The sequence below is a fragment of the Euprymna scolopes genome, chromosome 18 (assembly GCF_053919585.1).
Source record: "Euprymna scolopes isolate OS-2025 chromosome 18, ASM5391958v1, whole genome shotgun sequence".
Lineage (NCBI taxonomy): Eukaryota > Metazoa > Mollusca > Cephalopoda > Sepiida > Sepiolidae > Euprymna > Euprymna scolopes.
In genome coordinates, this window is record NC_136499.1 from 120,869,989 (window position 1) to 120,888,818 (window position 18,830).

Genomic DNA, 18,830 nt, shown 5'->3' on the forward strand with positions numbered 1-18,830 from the left:
CATAATCATGTCGATAAATGTACACAGACAGACAGACAGACACTTTCACTTATATATATATATATATATATATATATATATATATATATATATATATATATATATATATATATATATATATATATGATATTCTGCTTGTTCCTTACAAATGTTGAAAAATCTGACTTTAAAAAGGTGAATAAAACAGTTTCACTCTTGTGCATAACTGCCAGATTGGTCTTTTCAAAACGAAATCTCGCGAATTGGGCTCTTTTTAAAATCAATATGGCCTTCAAAAATGTAATTGGCCTTTTTTCTAAGCGTAATGTACTAACTTAAAAAACAGGGCCCCTTTAGTCTTTGTACTGACTATGGATACTCACAAAGTGGTAACTACGCGTGACAGATGTGAAATCTCCAACCACACCTCCCGTGACTTGACATTGTTAAATATCACTGGCAAGTGAATTGCGCGTAGAGGACGACTGGAGACAAATGCCGAGATAAGAACATACAGTGCCTAGAATTCCCAAATGGTCACTCATATTGCAGTAACCAGGGGCAACGTTGCTTAACTTCAGTGATCTGACGAAAACCGGTGTGTCCACGCAAACGTGCTGACTTACTAAAGAAGTAAAACCGCACAATATTATATGAATTTCAACAATACGAAGTTTAATTTTCAAAATGGCTTATTTCAAATAATTAACAAAACAATAATTACTTTTCGTGTTTCTGTCAATTTCCGGCGTCAATCATTCAGCTTTTCTGCATTAATGGCGAAATTGTCGAAATTACATCAAGGAGCACTATTAAAATAAGAACAGACATTTAGCAACATAAAATCAATGTAAAACTGACATTAATTTTTAAATAAAATAAAAGTAAAAAATTGTAAACCAATATTTTTTGTTTATATGGTGTGTGACAGTTAAATCGACAACTATTTTCTTTAATTGCAGACTTAACAACTGTCGATTGTTTGGAGTTCAGTTTGTTTTGGTTATTCATAATATCGTTTAAGCGTGGCGAAACCACGTGAAACACAGTGCACGATACTGTCAATTTAATGAGAGAAACAGTTGATTAGCGGATAATTTCACTAAATTGGTTTGTTAACTGGCCTCTTACCAATTGCGATTTAAACTTTTCAAATTATTTTCATTGGGAACATCTAAAATGATGTGTTTACTTTGAATGAACAGATAAAGTAGACCACCTGGAATAAAACGATGTGTTTTATCTTTCTCAAAATACAGCCTAATTTAATGTGAGCCGATGTGACAATGGGATATCTAGATTGCGTGTTACGTGTGTGCTGTTGGGGCAAAAAGACCGAAACTGTATTTAAATTACAAATACCAAAAATAATCGTTTAAATAAATTGAAATAAACCTTCGTTGTTTTATTTCGTTGGTTTCATGGTTTCAATCAATTCGCTGTTTTGATACATCATTGTAATACACCTTCATACTCTTTCCAAGAACTACAGACATGTGGAAGTCCCTCACTGCTGGTGTTTTTCCTCTAATTTTAACATTGATATTTTCAAGACTAAAGTCAATAGGCATCTCCTGACTACGCGATAATTATCTTTCGTTCCTGATATAAAGTAGTTTTACGCCTTGTATGAAATGATTTCCATAAAATAGAATCATGATTGCTGATAGTTTCTCCCCTTACCTTTAGCCTTCGTTTTTTGATGTCTAAAAGGTAACAACCATGGTCTGTTTTTTAAATTTTATCCACATTCCTATTTCTTACACATTTCTTACAAATGCTTTCATGAAGTCATTTCAATAATCCCCAATACGATTTCTAGATCTGAGTTGTTCTCCCTGTGGCACAATGACGTAAGCTCTTTTAAGGGAGCTGGGGGTTTCTACATTAATAACCCCTATATCTAGCTTCTAACCTTGTGCCTGTCTTTGTGATGAAGTTAAAAACGTTTTATGCAGGTGTTTTCTGGGTTTGGGAACGTTAGATCATGTTGGTTGGATTTGAATGATAGGTGTTATGAAACTTTTAGCAGTGTCAAAATCATTCAAGAAAGGTCAGACTTACACGCGGATATTTGAAGTTGAAACGCAAAGCATTGTATGAAACCCATATTTCTCTCTCTCTCTCTCTGGTTCTCTCTCTCTCTATATATATATATTTTTTTTCTCATTCACTACCTTTCTCTCTCTCTTTAAATGGAGAAAGAGAAAAATGAAATATAATTTCATTGTTGTTAAAACAGTTGAGCCTTGCACCCTATACGCGGAGGACGATAGCAGTGTGGGTGTGCATGCAATGGGTCGACTAAATATGCTTCCAACTTGTTAACTGTTAAATAAATTATAAATATTTTTATAAAAATGCATTTGTCGCTATTTAATACAAGTATTCGATTTCAGCATACCATAAATGCCGACGATGGGAAAATGCCTGCAACGACGACACATAATGCGAGCCATGCCAGACAGTTATAGCCGACGACATATCGACCCGTTATCGTTGATGTTTCCAACATATGCCTATCTTTAGATATTGTTTATTCCCCGGGGAGCTGGTTGCATTCACAGGACGTTCCTCAACCAAGTAAACCTCACGGGGAGCGATAGTACCACATCCCGTTCTGACTAACAACTCACGTGTATCCCTTCCTTATATATTCGGGTTGCGGGGTGTGGTGTAGCCCTCAACCCAATTGACATTCCTACCCACACTAAAGCTGCACCAGCCGACTCGCGAACTCTGAACTTGCAGCTGACCTCGTCTTTCGGGTTGAAACCATGTCACTGAGTTTGTCAGCCTTAAGTTTTGACACTTATACATCAACTTGACACCATCATGTTTTGGGGCAAGGTCCGCATTATCTTTCTAGGAGGGTGGACCAACTCGGACTGGAAGTGTGTTTCAACCTGATACCCTTATAGCAACTACCGAACCGAGTGTGGAGTAATAATACGTGTTGCCATATGACCTTCCTTTCGTTTCTCTCGTCCACCTTCCCTTCTCAGAATTTTTCTCTGCGTTTGTTTTTTTTCATTTATATTGTGCCGCCTACAAAACCAATCCGACTACGTGATCATGTAAACACCTATACTAGCTGCCGCAAAATATATCCCACATATAAAACTTTCATTGCTAATGAACATATAAGTGCCAGAGATGTTTTCATTTTATTGAATTAATTTGGAATTATTTTGAAGATGAATAAATTGTATAATTTTTTATTTGATTATTTGAACTATCATCCTCATCTTTTAGTTGTGTATGTACATATATATTTATATATATATATATAGTAATGAATAAAATTGATGAATATACAAACATCCCAAGAAGAAGAATAATAATCCTAAGAATAAGAAAATCAAACGTATCCATATATTACAAACTCTACATGGTTAAGTGGAGCAATTAATATAAGAAACATTAAGAGAAATTAAAATTCGATAATCTTGGTATTGAATTCGTTGCTTCGTTTTTACTGCTAACTTTTAGTTTGTTTTATATTTTAGCTCCCACATTCTTGCGTTCGAACACCTGATTGAGAATATCTAAAAGAAAATGGCAAGTTATTAGCGAAATGAAAACATATTTTTTTATTTAATTATTTGGACTATTATCTTCATCTTTTAGTTGTTTTCACGACCTTTAAGCCAATTATTCATCTGGCCTTATATATATATATATATATATATATATATATATATATATATATATATACATATATATATATATATATATATATATATATATATATATATATATATATATATTTAAAAAGCCGGTCAGAGGATTAGTTTACCAAACCGTGGTGACATGACAACATCTATTGAAGACAGCAATTGCTGTGGATGTAGTCGGAGGATTCGACATTTCTAGCCCGTAGCCCGGTTAATCTGACGAAGACAAGAGGAATAATTGGCCTAAACGTCGTGAAAACAACAACTAAAAGATGAGGATGATAGTTCAAATAATCAAATAAAAAATATACAGTTTACTCATTTTCAAAAATAATTCCAAACTAATTCATTAATAAAAAATCGGTACGGACCCGACAATTGGGAGAACAATTGGATTTATAAGACCAAAAATCTATCGATTGCCCTTTGGGGCTCGTGGTGTAGTGGATAGAGATTCGAAATATCTACGATTTCAGATGAGCACTGAGCTAGAGGTAACGGTTTCGATCTCACCCAAAGCCGGTCAGAGGATCAGATGACCAAACCGTGGTGAAATGAAGCTATTGAAGGCAGAAATTGGTGTAGATGTAGTTGGAGGATTCGACATTCTTATCCCATCACGGTTAACTTGATGAAAGCCAACGGAATAATTGGCTGAAACGTCTTGAAAAACAACAACTAGAAGATAATCATAATAGTTCAAATAATTAAATAAAAAATTAAGTTTTCATTTCGCTAATAACTTGCCATTTTCTTTTAGATATTCTCATCAAGCAATATGGGTTGGGTTAGTGTGCATCGTACGTTTACTGTAGAAATGATTTTGAGTTGGTTGGTTGGTTGGTTATTGTTTTACGGCATTACAACCCTTTTCAGGTTACTTAATGCCAAGTCCATTGATTTTGATTAAAAATATTTTAATAGGATATATTTGTTTTTTTTTCTTTTTTTTTATCTTCAGTTTTTGATAACCCATAGTTTGGACCCTAACAGGCACTACCATTCCAGGTCAGAGTGGACCTGGGATCTATGGTAATTAAAGGGTGGCTCTACACTCCCCAAACCCCGCAAGCTGTGGCCTCACCATCTGATAAAGTTTAAGGTCATATCCAGGACCAGAAATGATTGTTAAGAATGATGAAAAGGTAACTGCAACAAAGAGAGCTTTCCGGGGTCAAGTTAGGACGGCATGATGCTGTTCCAGTTTGAAAATCAATAGTTATTGGTTTCAAATTTCAGAGATAAAGTTTCGACGCTTAAAAGAAGCCAACTGTATAATAAGTTTATTGAAAAAATAAATAAAAGGATTACAAAATAAAATCTATTTTATTTCAGGAACATTCGTTGTAAACGGTTATGCAACTCCTATTTTAGTAAGAAAACATAGACTAAATATCAGATAGATTGTATTTTTAAGCATGGCGAAATTGTTCCATCATTGATTCAACTTCATATATAGGGATTAAGATCAGAAAAATGGAAAAAGAGAAGAAAAAGAAAACAAGACGCGTGGGAAGTTACGGACTCCAAGCAGGAGTGACAGCCATATTTGTCTGGTGTCGTGTAATAACAGCTAGAAGTGTCTCTTACAGTATATTAACCGTCATCTGTGTCTTCCACACTGTATTGACAGTCAGCTGTGTCTGGTGCCTTGAAATGACAACCAGGTTTGTCTTCTACAGTGTACTGACAGTCAGCTGTTTCTGGTACTACGTAATGACAGCCAGACGTGTCTCCTACAGTGTATTGACAGTCAGGTGTGTCTGATACCATGTAATTACAGTCAGACGTGTCTCTTGTATTGACAGTCAACTGTGTCTGGTATACTGTAATGACAGCCAGATGTGTCTCATACGGAGTATTGACAGTTAACTGTATGTGGCACCGTGTAATGACAGACAGACGTGTCCACTACAGTGCATTGACAGTCAGCTATGTCTGGTGCCGTGTAATGACAGTCAGACGTTTCTTTCACAGTGTACTGAGAGACGATCAGAAAGGGTAAATATACTGGTTAAAATACTTTCCGGTGAATTACGTGTTAGACGAAGAAAATATATAACTTTTTAGTGCACTTGGAAAGTTTCTATCGAAGTTCTAATTCTCTTTGCTACTGTCTCTACCACCAACATTTTTTCCCGTTAGAGAGAGAGCAACAACGTCATAACAGAGAGTCAGGCCGTGTACACGTATATGTATTTGTGTAAATACAGACATTGTGAGTGTTAGAAAACGTGGCGTTCTGTTTGTTTTTTTTTACGTCGTAAATGTTAGTGCGAGTTTAGATGTACGTAAGATGGAGAACCTAGGGCGTGAATTTTTGAAGTGTTCCTTCCTTGTCGCCTCCCCCCGGCCAAAAGCGCCATGAGGAGTGAGCACGCGTTTTATTACCTCCGAACTGTTGATGAACCGTGATTATTTATTGAGCTTATAAGTTTTTTTCTAACTTCACATAGGTTTATTTGATTTTGTATCTGAAACGATATTCATAGGTTGTAAAGTATTAACTTTACGGTACTTATACATTATGCTACAGTGCTATTTTTTTTTTAGAAATATTACTTTCAAGTTATATTCAAGTTGTACGGTATCATTTTTGATGAAAGTGCACTGGGGGACCACCCGAAGACTTACCATTAATTTCGTCCAGTTTTCTTAATTAAATTGTGAGGTGCAAGTACAGGTAAATTTTAAAACACTCTCCCATCCCCATGTTAAGAATAGCTTTCTAAATAATATCATCATTATTTCAGCACGGTAACATGTGCATAAGTACCGAATTAACACTCTCATGCGTAAAACCTTACTTTTTTAAATGAAGAGAACAGAGTAAAAAAAAGAGGATGGCTATTCAGGTCAGTTTAATTTTGGCAGTCATTAGCATCGAATCGCGTCTTGGTAGCCAATTCTGCAGTATTAAAAAAAATCGGAGTGTATAACAGATAGACGTTGTTCTAAAGGTTACACCTCTGTCATCTGCGATATGATCAAGATGATTGGTAGAACTGATTTTAATTTTTTTTCTGTTGTAGAATTTAATTAATCTTGAGAGGAACGTAATGTTAAAAGGCGCTTAAATTAATGTTACGCTTGGTGCTGCTTTTAATGGGTGACTGCAGGAAATGTATTCCTCTCGGATTCAAATTCTACAAAAACAAAACAAAAAAAAAACAAACAACTTCGATGCTTTTCGGTTAGTTCTAGAACTCTAATTCGGAAATAATTTGGTTATAATTATATATATATATATATATATATATATATATATATATATATATATATATATATATATATATATTTTTTACAAGGTAGTCACCACTTATCAAGGCCGGGAAGTCACTCGGGGATAAGGGTTATTGTGTGTACAGTACGTTAGTGTTGGAGATTTGATAAAGTGTCTTACTTAAGGAAGCGATTCATTAGGAATTTGTTTACATTGAACTTGAATACATCCAAGTTGTAGACAGGTGGGAAACAGCCAACCGGAACAGAGTTATACGGACGTGCAGTTCTAAGAAAGAAGCTTTGTTCATGGAATCTACGTTTTTATTTTGGCACAGATAAGGAGTGGGGAAAATTTTTGACAGGTGTTTCAGCTAGGCGAGTGTTTCTCGTGAAAGATTGGCGAGGGGGAACCAGAGATTGGAGTTCAGACGAGCACCTGCCATGGTAGTAACGATAAAATAAAGACAGGCTCGCAACGTCTCTCCTGTGGGAGAGAGGTTGCAAGGAAGAGAAAAGGGCATCAGCCACTAGGCCACGAAGCCTATTTTGTACTCTGTCAAGGCAGGATAGGCTGTTTTTAGCAGCTCCTGCCCAGATGTGGCAGCAGTACTCCATCCTTGGACGTACAGATAGAGAATTGCATAAGGGGTGAGATATCTTCTGGAGCGATAGAAGGATCCTACTATTTTTCCAACGACCTTGGCAACTGACTTCATGCACGTATTCCATTTGAGGTCAGGGGTAAATGTCAAGCCCAGAAGCTTATCAAAACATGGAGCTTCCCCTAGACGAGAGCCACTCATTTCAATTGATACTAGATGGGATCAGAGCGTTGATGATGTAAAGATAGAAGCTTGGTTTTAGATGCATTAAAAGTGACCAGCCACCTCCTCCCCCACTATACCACACGCTCAAGATCAGAAGAGAGAGAATCTGAGAGAACGTTGCAATTTACGGCCTTTGATGTGTTGCCATAGATAATCGTGTCATCAGCATATATGTCAAAGAATGATTTACGTATGTGTTTTCGGAGATCATTGATGTAAATCAGGAAGAAAATTTGGCCCAGGATGGACCCTTGAGGGACTCCAGCATTAATGCTGTGGACCTCTGAGTTCTACCCATCAACCACTACTCTCATGAGCCTATCAAAGAGAAATGATTTAACGATTGAGAAAACATTTTCAGTTATACCGTAGCTGGAAATCGTGTGAAGTAGGCCTTTATGCCATACCTTATTGAAGGCCTTTGGTATGTCTAGAGTAATTGCCCTAGAAGGGACGCCTTTTTCAAGAGATTCACTAATCCTATGAGATATAACCATTAGCACATCTGTTATAGATTTTGCAGAATAGAAACCATGTTGCATGTCACTAATAAGGTTATTTCTGGTGAGGTGGTTGACTACTTATTTAATATGAAATCCAGCAACTTACTCATGACACACAGGAAACTTATTGGTCTGTACTGAGAGGGAGATGACTTATCACCTGAATTCTTAAATACAGGTCATACTGATGAGGTTTGCCAGTGTGTTGGGAAGCACTTCTCTTTAAGACAACGCTTAAAGAGTTTTGTAAGTATGCAGGCAAGCTTTAGTTGAATCTTTTTCAGCGCAATGATTGGAATGTCGTAAGGGGCAGTTGCTTTGCTGGAATCAAGGTTCGTTATTAGCTTGGCGACATCACGCACAGGTATTTGTATGTTGCAGATCGTGTTGTCTGTTATAGGAGAAAATACGGGGAGTTGAAGGCCTTCCTCGCATAGGGTAAAATTAGCTGCAAAGTTCTTGGCAAATAGTTTGGCCTTATCTGATGCTGACGAGATGACCTCAGGTATATTGATGATGGTTGGGATAGAACGCACGCTTCTGTTCAGGATCTTGTTTGCTATTTGCCAACACTGGTGGGAATCAAGCCGCTGCTCAGCTACTTTGGATTTTACGGACTGAGCATATAGCTCTCTTACATCTTTTATTACTCTTTTGCAGTGGTTGCTGGCAGTCCTGAAGGCAGCTTTAGTCGCAGTGCATCTATTACGTTTGTTAGCTATGGAAAAATGATTTCTGTGTGCGATGGCAGCAGCACAATCTGGGGAGAACCATGGCTGGCTGGCTGGTAGGTTTTTGTTGGAATTTTTTTGATGGTATGAATCGGTCTATGCTTACAATTAGCCATTCAGTCATGTCTGATACTATAGAGGACACATCCTTTTTAAACATGGAATGCAGTGGTATATCGGATATGTGTACGGAAGTTATCCCGGTCAGCGGTAGAGTGTCGATATAGAGTACGGTGGAGAGGTACCTCTCCAGATTTATTGCATTTCGTTTTTATCTTAACTGATACAATCGCGTGGTCGGAAGATCCCAGAGGAGACAGAACGGAACTTGAACATAGCTCAGAGGATGTTGTGAGAAAAAGGTCTAGAAGGCTAGTATACTGGCCGGAAGTATCGGGCACTTGGGGGGGGGGGTCGTGGACAATCTGGGTGAGGTCATAGGCAATGGCAAAATCATGACAGAACCTCCCCTCATCATCTGTCTTGTTAGAGTGGCTCAGCCATTCCGCATTGTTGGCATTGAAGTCACCACAAATGTGAGTGAAGGTTGAGCAGACAGGATGTGGTCATTTATTTTCAGATATGCTCTTAAGGATAGTAACTTCGCTATTGTGGGGACTATATAGAGCAAATATAAATGCAGTTGTGTAAACTTCTAATTCTTTGATAATGCACAACTCGACTATGGTTGAATATCGATAAATCCACATCTCGTTCACAGAAAAACACAAATGTTATTAATTTCTTGCGCACTATTACCCTCATCTTTCTTAGTTGTGGTTTCATGACGTTTCAGCCAACTATTCCTACGACCTTCGTCAGGTGGTAACCGCGACGAGAACTAAGAATCATTAAAAAATAATATGCAATAAATAAATTAATAAATAATACTCATCTCAATAATGAATTAATAGCGGTTTCAATCTTTCCCAAAGTCGGCCAGAAGCTTACTTGGCTAAAAACGTGGTGAGACGACAACAACTATGGATGGCAGTAATTGCTGAGAATACAGTATAGAGATTCGGAGTTCCTATCCCGTCGTGGTTACCACCTGACGAAGGCTAGAGGAATTGTAAGCCGAAACGTCGTTAAACAACAAATAAGGATGAAATAAATTAATTAATGAATAATACTCATCTCAATAATGTATTCCAATTAAAAAAAAATATATTAAAATGTTTTAATAAACAGCAATATATCAGTTTATAAATGTTTATAAATTAAACACTTTGTCCAGTGGTTTTGACTTGTACATGGTGGAATGATAAAATTGTCTCCATGGAAAAGACGCCATAATTCTTTTATTTTATTGCAGGCCATCTACTAGTAGGCCATCTACTAGTAGGCCATCTACTAGTAGGCCAGTTGTGTAAAAATCCCAAGAGCGGTAAAATCCTTCTATCATGCCCGAAAGTGACACAATTTTCAATGCGCGAGATAGGAGATACGTCGCGGTGAAACTCATGCTCTCTGCCGATCCAAGTTATGACAACAGGACCATTGCCAGCACCCTCAAAATGCAAATCTGGACGGTTAAACGCGTGAGTTCACAGCTCAACGCACCGGACCTCCACATTTATGGTTTTTGGTGTGCTTCCAAGTGAGGGTCACATCCTGCTACCTCCAATGTTCGAAATCGACTTGAAAGTCAACACCAAAGTGTCCATGGAAGTGCTGGAGAGTGTGGTGATCCTCTTGAGCTATCATCCGGTCGCTGGCAGACCCTGAGTGTGGCAGCGGGATCTGGCGCCGGCGCACAAGTCATAAGAGACACGGACTTGGCTTCAGAAGGAGGGCTACGGCTTAGTAACCTTCTCTCACTGACCCTAGTCCTCCCTTAATCTGAACTCGTTGGTCAATCGTCGAGAATTTTCCAACATGACATCCCACAGCCCCATAGCTTGATCGCCGCTATCTGCCGAGTATTCGACGAGTATTCGACGAGGGTCCGCCGAGCCTCCGTCGGCGCTTGCGGAAAAAGTATGCGTCTAGTTCCGGACCTCTAACAGCACTAAAGCCAGCCTGATCGCAGCCCCTGCCGAGCATTAGCCGAGTATTTGCCAAGCTCCCGTCGACGCTTGTGGAAAAAGCATACCCCTAGTTCCAGCCCCGTATCGAGGCGGTTTTTGGGGCTGAAGGCGACTACATTGTATAGATCTAAGCTCTACTACATAATCAAGTCACCTGAATTGATTTTTTTAATAAAAATGTTAAAATAAAGCTGTAATCTCGTTTTATTTAGGGCAACAATTTTAATCGTCTTACCCTGTAAAGACAGCATGTTTAAAAATGGTGAAATGAGAAATATGGCTTACGCGTGAAGATTAGGGATTTCGTGGACTGAATTATTTATCGATCCCAGGTCCATTTTTTCTAGAAAAAAACATGTAATCTTCTCGAAAGCAATTTCAAATCGGCTCCTTCGTTTTCCGTCGTCATACTGTCCGCATCGTGAAATAATAAATTTAATAATGTGACGTCACAATGTCGTTTCATTAGTTCGATTCGGCCGCTTGCGTGCGCTTGAAAGAGTATTGAATGACTTATCTCCCTTACTGTATCACAGAAATGTATAGCTATGAAAATATTTAGTGATCGACTTTCAAGGGTTTTTTTTTTAATTTTTTCTGCGATTTTTTGAAGATCGGGTTTTAAATAATACTTATATTTCTAGAAAGCAAAAAAAGTGTTCCATGATCAACACAAACAAAATAATAAACACAAAATGACATTATATATCGTATATAAATAATATAGAAACAATAATAATAATAACAATAATAATAATAATAATAATAATAACATTAATAATAATAATAATAATAATAATAATAATAATAATAATAATAATAATAAACAAATTAATATAACAAAATAATATAACCATAAAACAAAATAATAAACACAAACAAAATAATAAACACGAACAAAAAATGTGTTCAGAATCATATGTTCAAAGTTATACATGGTTCGTGCTAAAAGTAAACCTCTGATTCTCATATTTTTGTCCCAAATTAGAACACTGTGAAAGCAGGAAGTGGTATCATTAAAACAAGGGACATTTTTGTTCCAGAATATTTTCCACTTCGTCACAACTACTCTCAAGGCATTTTTACATTTATGAGGGATATGTGTGTATCGATATCCAGAACGCGTTTTGTCATAAGACAATAGATCCAAAAGTAAAGCCTCCTATTTTCTTAACCGAAGAAAGTTAAAGTACTACAAGTAGCGGGAGTGGTACCATCAAAAACCAGCAACCTTTTTTGCTCCAGAATTTATGTTACTACATGGTCGGCAAAATTTTCAAAGCGCTTTTTACAGGAAATATATGACTTTTTCTGCTTCTGACGCACGTCCATAGCAGAGTTTGCTTTCTTATAGTCTCACACCGTAACTATCTGCAATGGAGAGATGAAACTTTCAGGTCATAAATGCATTATTTCAGTAATCATAAAAATGATATTTGCTATTTCTTCTGATTCATTCCGGCGAAATAAAAAATAGGAGGAATTATTTTTGGAGCGCGTCTCGTATATTTAAAGAATAAAATTTACAGCGATATGTTGTTAAGGGCGGGGGTTATTATATGGGAATACTGGGAAGTATTGGTCGATAATTTTAAAAGCTGTGAATTATTCACGAGCCGGAAAAATCGTAGTCATGAGCTCCTCACTCTATTACACATATTACATTTGATTATAAGTAATTACTAGGGATATGACAACAGAATATTCTTTTCATTGTTTTGACTCTCGAGTATATATCCGACACAGTTAATTAACCACATCACTCTATATAAAAGCATATAATATATCAACAGATACACACTCGAGAGTCCAAAAAATGCAAAGAATATGCTGTTGTCCTTGCCCTAGGTTTTAATAACAGTCACTGTACATCTGTTGATCCCCCGACAAAGGGGAAATTAGATCTAGTAATTAGCTACCGTTCTTATCTCATTAACAACGCCATCTATTTTTTGGAACTTTTGCACAAACATTAGTCACGATAAAAGTAAACGGATTTTCAGTGGCAATTCTTATTATCATCCTAAGGGACATAATGGCGGTAAAACTGCACCAAAACCGTTCGTCCGTCTGTTTGTTCGAAATTTTCTCAATAGCTCTGCCATGGATTAATTTGGAAATTACACACACACATTAGTCACGCTGAAAATAAAATTTTACAAAAATGGATTTTCAAGGATAACTGTGGTTTAACCCTAGAGGGGGAGGGGCATTATAGAGGGTAAAATTGTTCCCAAGTCGTTCATCCGTTTATTTGATCGCACTTTTCTCAACAACCAGGTCTGGGATTTTTTAAAAAATTGTACAAACATAAGTCATGATGAAAGTGAATTTTTCACTCGCTCGATTTGTTTTTATTGTAATAAATTCGGTGAAAAATGTTAGATGCATTTAAATAAGTTTATACATTGTTTTTACTGATCAGAGAAAATTGTAAAATAGTTATTAGCGATGGTATATATATATATATATATATATATATATATATATATATATATGCGTAAGAATGAGTGCGTAAGGTTATGATTGCATGTGTGGATCCGTCTTAAAAAACGCTCCCCAAACACTGGATAGAGAAAAGACGGATGCTGTCAAATGAAAAAAAAAACCCAAAGCTTTTAAAGCCAGAAGATTGAACATCACGCCAAATTATATAAATTCTTAGAAAATCGAATGATTGACTTGAAATATTCTTATTTGATAATACATTTAACGTGGAACGTGGGCATTTAAAGAAATCATTGTGTACGAGAAACATACGTACTTAAATTTCTAGCTATTTTCCTTCGTTTTAACATCACGCGATTAAGAAAAAGAAAAATCTATTCCGAAGAAGACGTATAACGTCGAAAATTATTATTTTAGATAAATAAATATTTTATAATAGTTAAATATAGACAATTTTTAACATAACGAATTAAAAAAAACGTGAAATAACCAGCTAACTGGTTTCGTACTACACTCAACAGAGCGAAATATAAGTATAATTATGACTAATAGTAATACTATTAAATGGAAATATAGCGAAGAACCAAACCAAAAAGATAGTGAATAAAAAATTAAGCGGAGAAAAAATTAAGTAAACCACATTAAGTCCTAAAAGATTTTCGATTTGCTTACAAAGAGAACGTCTAAAGGCTTAATATAAATGGTTTCTAGAATTTTCAAATAATGGAAAGGGTGTCTATTCATTTATTGATTATATAAAAGGGAAAATGTGTGTTAATTCGTATGTGTGTGTGTGTCTGTGTGTTTGTATACTTGCCAAAACCTTTTGACAGACGCATCGGACCGTGACAAATATGAACGAAAAATATCTAATAAATTGACCAAAAGGATTAATTCTGTGCCGGTAAATTCGGTCGTTTTTACAAAGAGTTTTTATTTTATATGGTAGTCACCACTTATCAAGGTCCGGAAGTCACTTGGGGATAAGGGTTATTGCGTTTACACTAATCAATGGAATAATATCGTAGTAATCGTTAGTAATGGAGATTTGATAAAATGTCTTACTTAAGGGGGCGGTTTATCAGGAATTTCTTTATGTTGGACTTGAAGACATCCAAGTTGTTATAATAAGGGTTACTTTTTCGTGGCCATTTTTACAAGTCATACGCCTAGCAACCTTAATGTACGTTTAGAAAACGTTATTTCGTCGTGTTGTGACATCATAAGTCGATAGCTTTTTTTCCACTCCTTTTCCTCTTTCGCGTAACAGGTTCGAGCCTGCCTACTGAATTCAATTAGTTTTTGTGCTCGCACGGGTACTCGCTGCTATTTTTATTGGAACAAAAGTATTTTTGGGTGGGGGTTGCTCAATATCCTTGGTATATTACATCTGTCCATTTGGATAACGCCGGGTACCAATGCTAGTTTTATAATAATAAAACATAATCTTTGCATTGTATTGGCTTATACACGTAAAACATAGGTATTTTAATTTGAATTTCAATTTTAAATAACGTTTATATCATGGGAACACAATCTTATTACGCTTCTAATTGTTTTATTTATTCAGACCACTGTATGCATAGAGCCATATGCGCAGGAACGAGTTTTTACCTGGAAGTATAAACTCTATCGCGGACATAATAAAAACAAAACAAATCTATATCATTATGTTAGAGATTATTCTAGCAATTATTTGGAGTCATTTATTCATTATTTTTTGGCTTGGGAGTATATATTCCGCTTTTTTCTTTAGTTATAGCCATCAACTTTTTTTTAATATGGGGTCACCACTTATCAAGGCCCGAAGGCCACTCAGGGATAAGGGTTATTGCGTGTACAGTAATCAATGAGATAGTATTGTAGTAATCATTAGTATTGGGGTTTTGATAGAGTGTTTTACTTAAGGGGTGGTTTTTCAGGAGTTTGTTTATGGTGGACTTGAAAACGTCCAAGTTGTAGTCAGGTGGGAAACAGGCAAGCGGCAGAGAGTTCCACTGGCGGTCAGTTCTAAGAAAGAAGCTTTGCTCATGGAATCTACGTTTGGATTTAGGCACAGATAAAGAGTGGGGAAAATTAGTTACAGTAGTTTAAGCCAGACGGGTGTTTCTCGTGAAAGATTGGCGAGGAGGGACGAGGAATTGGAGCTCAGACGAGCACCTGACATGGAAATAACGATAAAACGAAGACAGGATCGCAACGTCTTTTCTGTGAGAGAGAGGTTGCAGGGAAGAGAAAAGGGCATCCCCCACTAAACCACGAAGTCTATTTTGTACTCTGCCAAGGCAGGAAAGGCTGTTTTTAGCAGATCCTGTCCAGGTGTGGAAGCAGTACTCCATCTTTGGGCGTACTTGGCTTTTATATAGATAGAGAATTGCATCAGTAGTGAGATATCTTCTGGAGCGGTAGAAGGATCCCACCATTTTCCCAGCATCCCTGGCAACAGATTTGATGTACGTGTTCTATTTCAGATCAGGAGTAAAGGTCAAACTCAAAAGCTTGTCAGAACACTTTGACTTAAAAATGTATAACTAAATTAAACCTTAGGATTTAGTACCGTTTTTCCAACCTACTGTAATTCTTTTTGCAGTCCACTGTGGTTCTGATCGATTAACATTATTAATTAAATAAATAATAGTGGCATCATTATTTAACGCAATCTAAGATAGAAATCCCCTTCCCAACACTTCATATGTAGCAGCTATAAATAGTAGCATTTCTTTTCTCGTTCATAGAATAGTCCGTGACAAGTGATTTGATCGCATTGTGACCGATGCGTATTAAGTTAAACCGTCATAAGTAGGGCAGCTTAACCCCTTTGAAAACTGTGGACAACAGTCACATCGTTTCCTAGTAGCATGAAATGAATTGTTTACTTGCCTCCCCACGAGGGCAGAATTAGAAATAGAATTAATATGGGGGGACCAGCTCCCCAAAATGGGACATTCTGGATAGCAAAAAAAATGTATCAGTCATGAAAGATTTCTCCTCCATCAACCGAGACTTAAAAGTATAGTGTAGCATCAGAACAGATACTACACTTTACTTCAGTGCTTTCTTCACTTTGTGTCTGTCGACACTTTCTCTATTCTATCCTGCAGGCAATTTAAATAAATGACAATCGTTTATGGTATAAAGCTTTTGTTTTCCTTTCAATTGAGGGCCGTATTCGTTGCTCATATTATAAGAAAGTTCATTCCCAAAGCAAATGCTTTTATTTTATAACTCTAAAAGTTAAAGAGCTCTGAAGAGGGATTACTACCTTTATATCAGCTGACGTTCGTCTTTTTTCTTAGGAGAAAAAGTATTCTTTGAGAAGTCGTGGCTTTTATTCGGAGTAAAGGTATGGTTTGTTGGTTGTTTTTGTTTTACGGCATATCAACCCTTCTCAGGTTATTTAATGCCAAATCCAAAAATTTTGAAGAAATTTCTTTTAATTGAATATATTTGTTGTTTTCAAGTCGGTTTCTATTTAACCCATAGTTGGGACCCTAACAGGTACTACCACTCCGGGTCAGAGTGGACCGAGGAGCAATGGCAATTAAAGGGTGGATCTACACTTCCCAAAGCCCGGAAGCTAGGGCCTCACCACTGGGTATAGTTTAAGGTCATATCCAGACCTCGAGTAAAGGTATAATTTGGTTTTGTTGGTTTTTGATGGACATTCATGATAATTGTAGATTCTTTATTTTGCTTCATAGTTTTGATCTCATCATAATTCATTAATGCTACATTGAATTGACTAAAAGTCATAGTTATTTTCTTTCTAGATTATCATCGTTGTAAACGGCTTAAAGTCTCACAATAATCCTATCAAAACTATAGAAATCAGTACGCTATCACTTATTATTTCACCAGATAGTTTAAATGAATGTTTCTCTTTAGATCACAACTGAACCATGATATTTGATTTTTGCATTTTAAGCTTCGAGACATAAATAAAATTATTTTTTATAAAATCAATAGTAGGTTCTCTACAGTGCAATGTAGACAACCAAGTATTGCGGACTAAGTCACTTAAAGAAGTCACATGGGACGTCCCTTCAGTCAAGGGTAATGGGTTTCCAACTAGAGCAGACAACAAATCGATTTTAATTGAAAAATGAGCGGTTTCTCCGATTCTATTAATAAATGTTTTGCTAATTTAGATAGTATATCTTCTATTATATAAAAGTCACCTTCTGTGTGTGCATGTGTGTGTTCTTTTCTGATGGGTTCAAATATGGATTTTGTAAATTTATATATCTGATAGTGTTCTTAGATATGTTTTGTAGGGAAATTCATCCGATAACTATCGAAAATCGGAAAAATCCAATCCTAAAATAATCTTTCTTGTAAATAAAAAAAAAATAATTTTAAAAGGGAACAATTTACGTTACATTGGCAAAGGAGGACATAAAATCTCAGCAAATCATTATTTGTTAAGAAAATTAACAACAGAATTATTCTCATCTGTAGTGGTGGAGCATTCGACTACAGATCAAATGATTTCCTGTTGAAGGCCTCAATGTTTTTTTTTATTAAGGAGTTTAATTTACAAAAAAAGAATATAGTCGATTTAAAATCGCCGCAAATCATTTCTTCATTTCCATGTTTTAAAACTAAAAATTAATAAGAATGCCTATTTCAGGGAATTTATTGTCAAGCACGCATATAAGCTGACGATTTATTGCCAAGCGCAAGTATAAGCTTACGTGGCATTGTAAACCAACGCAGAGGGAATTTAATGAACGATATTATCATTATTATTATTTTTTCTTTTCTTTTTTGTGAATTAGTCCATCGGGTAAATTATTGCCCTTAATATATAAAAATCAATAGAGTATTCATTCTATAATAATACATACGCAATCTGTATAAATTGAAATATCATGTTTAAGCGTATTGTACGACCGAGCTAGTTTAAATATAAAGTAAATAATACAACGTTTGCCTTGACAGTTGATAAGTTCTATACTAGAGCGATAAATATTTCTTCAATTCTAAGCGGTTATTTAAGAATAGATAAAAATTTCTATGATGTTTATTAATAAGAATTATAATGAAAATAAATACCGCGGACCCAAACAATTGTATACAGTTTTTTGCACACAAACCCTAACATTTTGAAATGAACAATTAAAACGTGCATCTATTTCTGAAGAAGTGAGGAAAATTAAAAAATCACACACGCACACAACACACACACACACACACACACACACACATATATATATATATATATATATATATAGTGCTCGCTGAGAGAGTGTAAGTCTATAATAACAGTAAAAAAAAAGTGTAGTTACTTTGGTTACGTTGGTTACACAACGATCACGTTATCTCGACCCCTTACCATGCATGATGTAGAATCTAGTACAAGATCACTACATTTACAGTAAAACATCAATAGCGTTCCTCCGAAGTAAGA

General features: G+C 36.1%; 1 protein-coding gene across 1 annotated transcript in view; it reads right to left on the bottom strand.

Moving 5' to 3' along the window:
* Window positions 1-11,402, bottom strand: part of LOC145297791 (uncharacterized) — a 35,811-nt gene extending 24,409 nt beyond the window's left edge. The window contains exons 1-2 of the mRNA XM_080144076.1: window positions 11,258-11,402; window positions 704-788 (exon numbers count right to left, since the gene is read on the bottom strand). The gene's annotated coding sequence lies outside the window, so the exon portion shown is untranslated. The remainder of the gene's footprint in view (window positions 1-703; window positions 789-11,257) is intronic.
* Between the last annotated feature and the right edge of the window lie 7,428 nt (window positions 11,403-18,830).